At 49.4% G+C, this 3,992-nt stretch overlaps 1 pseudogene; it reads left to right on the top strand.

Annotated features, from left to right (window-relative positions):
• The first annotated feature begins 312 nt into the window (after window positions 1-312).
• Window positions 313-2,359, top strand: LOC111547835 (annotated as a pseudogene).
• Window positions 2,360-3,992: the final 1,633 nt, after the last annotated feature.

Genomic DNA, 3,992 nt, shown 5'->3' with positions numbered 1-3,992 from the left:
CTATATTTTCTCCTACTAGTTTTATAGTTTTGAGTCTTATATGTAAATCTTTAATCCATTTTGAGTTGATGGTTTTATATGGTAAGAGATAGGGTTCTACTTTCATTTTTCTGCATATGGCTATCCAGTTTTCCCAGCACCATTTATCGAAGAAACTGTTCCTTCCACCAATGAATGCTCTTAGTGCCTTTATTTACAGTCAGTTGCAGGGTGGGGAGCACTGAGGAAAGAAGCTGGGAAGTGAGAGCCATAGAGTTTGCAGCTATGATTCTTCCACTGGAGATATTCACCTGACTGCTGAAGACTAAAGAGAAGCTGAAACAGGAGGAGGAGTTGCTGTCCTGTATTCAAGACAACCTGGAGAAGAGTGAGCAGCTCACCAAGAACATGATGTCTATCCTGTCAGCATATGACAGTCACCATATAAAGCTGGAGAATTCCATCATTCCAGTGCACAAGCAGACAGATAATCTGCAGTGGCTGCAGGACAATTTAGAGAAGACGCTATCCATCCTGGACCATATCATCAGCTCCTACCACGTTGCCAGTGACACTTAGCAGATCTTCAGAGAGGGCCCCACAGGTAGGCCAGAAGAGTGTCTGGGAAGCATGGCTAAGATTCAGAATGCTGTGGAGTATTTCTAGGACAGTAGCCCAGACAGCCCAGAACTCAACAAAGTGAAGCTGCTGCTTGAGCAGGGGAAGGAGTCGCTAGAGTCCGAGTTCTGCAGCCTGATGACCAGGCACAATAAGATTGTCTCCCCTGTGCTCATCCTGGATCTGATCAGTGGTGATGATGATCTGGAGGGACAGGAGGTTATGTCCCTGGAGCACCTGCCCAAGAGTATGCTCCAGGATGTAATCTGCATCTCCTGCTGGCTGGTGGAAGACAGCTGCAACCAAGATTTTATGAATGTCTACTACCAGATTTGCTCCATTCAGATGGATCACTTCATCAAGGCCTGGAGAAGTATTTCTGGAAGAAGAGTTCTTTTTCTGGAATTCCCTACTCCCCTTCTATTCCCAACAAGAGGAAAAACACACCCGCCAAAAAAGCCAGTCAAGTGGCCAGGGACAATTCATAAGGCTCAACACCTTCTGAAAACAGTATTCCCAGTATGGCCTAGTTGGGGAAAAGGGATGCTCCAACCTCCTTCCTTTGGAAGGTCACGAGCATAATTTCAAAGTTAAGTACCTGTCCAAGGCCTTGAATGACAAGCATAGGCTGCTGGTCAGGAAAGATGGTGGACATGGAGACTGATACCTACATCCACTGTGTCAGTACCTTTGTCGAACTGGCCTAGAACAAGTATCAGTTGCTGGCTGACATAATCACTGAGCACCATAGGAAGAAGACCTGTGACTCTGATACAGGATGTGCCGGATGGGCTGATACTTGAAGGGGAGAATATTGTCTCCCGCTCGGAGGCCATCATTTGACACGACTTCTCCATGGTGCTTACTGTCTCCTCCATCCCGCATCACCTAAGCACAGCAAACCTGAGTTTGACCAGGTGCTCTAGGGCATGGCCACCAACAGCAAGAACAAATCACCTGGCCTCATCATCTCCCTGGAGGCCATTTGAGCCAAAGCACTGGAGGATGTTGTGGACAACATCAAAAATGACCTTGACAATGAATGCAACATGCCCAAGGATGGCACCATGCTCACAAGCAACGTCATCCTCTTCCTGCAGCAGCTTCTGGACTTCCAGGAGGTGGTGGGTGATATGCTGGCTTCTCAAGAGGCCAGTTCTTCAGCCACAGTCATGGTTCCAAGTTCAGCAAGTGACTGATAAGCACCTATATCTGTGAAATTCTGGGCAGCCTGCAGTTGAACTTGCTGAGCAAGTCCAAGGTGTATGAGGACCCAGCTCTGAGCACCATCTTCCTGCATAACAGCTACAACTACATCCTTGAGTGCCTGAAGTCTGAGCTGATCCAGCTGGTGGCCGTGACTCGGAAGACTGCTGAGTACCCCCACTGGGAGCACATTGAGCAGTAGATTGACTTACCAGTGCAGTTGGCTAAAGGTGACTGAATATTTCACAGAGAACAATATACTTATGTTCCAACCAGGAGTCAAACTCTAGAATAAGGAGCAGCAGATGATCAAAGAGTGTTTCAAGGGCTTCAATGATGGCCTTGAAGAACTGTGCAAGATCTAAAAGGCCTGAGCTATTTCAAACACAGAGAAGGACAGGATTTGCTAGACCCCAAAAAACATTGTCAAGGAAACCTGTAGGGCCTCTCTGCACAAGTTCAGCAGCATGCCCTTCACCAAGAACCTGGAAAAGTACCTGTACACATGGAGCAGGTGGATGACCTGACCAGTTGCCTTTTCAACACCTCTGCCTGAGTCTTCTGCTAGCCCTGCCTGGCTCTGCCAGACTAGCCAGGTCATTGGACAGATAAACCCGTGTTAACTTGCCTCTGGGCTGGGTGAGTTTGAAGTCCTTTGGGAAAGAGGCTTGTCTTCACTGCCCCATCCAGGAGCCTCCTCCCTGAGCCCTCTAGTCCTGGTTTCTGCTTTTTCCCTGTAGCCCATGTTTCCAACAAAACCAGCATTCTCCCAGAAAGCTGGATTCCTTCTCGTCTTGGGTTTTGTGATGCTGATAGCTTTTGAAATAGGAGAGAAGAGAAAGAAGACAGAGGCCTGTGCCCACAGCTGCCTCGTGTGTATCAAAAGCAGGAGGGCAGAACAGCCCTACCTCTGTGCTCAGTCAAAAGTGGGTACTAGAACTTCCTTTTCAGCCCAAAATGTGGGTAGGTCTCAGAGGAGTAGTCAGAAGAGCTGGGGAAAAGCAATCAGGTTCTCCTGGATTTTGTGCAGAAAACACATTCCCCATTGCCCACAGACCTGAGATCTGGGGCTGTTCCATTTCCCAGGAGTCCCCTAGGTGACTGGGGGCAGGACTGCCTGCCTGCTCGCCATTCCCTCTGGGTTCCAGTACACTGCAGGAGGCATTCAGAAAAGGAGCCCTGACCCACCCTCTGTGGCCTGCTTCCCAGGCCTCCGTCTCCCACTTCCCAGCATTAGTGCCTCCTGGCCCAGGACCAAACAGCAGGGATTGCAGAAGGCTGCATGCCTATGGACTGGGAGACTGGTGGACAGTGGAGAGAAATTCAGGAGCAAAGTGGGGTGAAAAGCAAGGTCCCACCTACTTAAGATCAGAAAAAATAGCTGAGTTCAATGAAGACAGACCCTTGAGGTGTATTTGCACTTGGGAATGGGTTTATTTCAAGCTCTTTGCTTATATGCTAACAGAGGGAGAGCTCAGGGTGGTTCAGGGTCTTCCGGGGATAGAGAAGAGATCTAATTTTCCTCCCCAGCTCTCCAGAGACCCTGTCTTGGCTCTACCCCCAGTCATGGGAAACCAAAACTGCATCCTAAAGTCTGCAGCCCAGGCCCAACGCTGTCACAGCCTGGGCTGCTTGCCATGGGGTGCAGCCTCTCTAGGGTCTGAGTTGGACTTGCACGCTGTCCACATCCAGATTCCCATGAAGTTGAATTGGCTGCACAGCACCCAGGCCACATACATGAGAAAGAAGTCACAGTCAACAGTCTCAGTCCAGCTTCTCTTTGACCCCTTTTTTCTTCTGGGTGCTTCTATGAAGCAAAGATGCAGAGAAAGGAGTTGTTTTTCAGGCCCTCCCCTGAGCCGACCCAACATGAGCAGAAGGATGAAACCCAGGGGTCATCAGCCTGTATCTCTCCCTTCTGGAAAGTCTCAATTAATTAACATTTGGATCTGGCCCATTGCGGGTCATCTTCAGTGGAAAAAACACCATCTTAGGGAAGCTCTGCAAGGCAACATCTTATCTTGGAGAGTTGAGGTCACCTGGGCCTTTAGGGAGGCCAATCTTGCTCCCTGATGCAGACCTGCCTCTAACAAGAAAGGATATGGTGGAGCCCAGGGACAGGAGAGCCAGCAGGGTTGGTGCAAGGAGCCATGACCACCTAGCAACTCCTGCACCCTTACCCAGCCCTA

Source organism: Piliocolobus tephrosceles, chromosome 3 (assembly GCF_002776525.5).
Source record: "Piliocolobus tephrosceles isolate RC106 chromosome 3, ASM277652v3, whole genome shotgun sequence".
Classification (NCBI taxonomy): Eukaryota; Metazoa; Chordata; class Mammalia; order Primates; family Cercopithecidae; genus Piliocolobus; species Piliocolobus tephrosceles.
The sequence above is the reverse complement of the archived record's forward strand: the minus strand, read 5'-3'. Positions and strand labels throughout refer to the sequence as shown.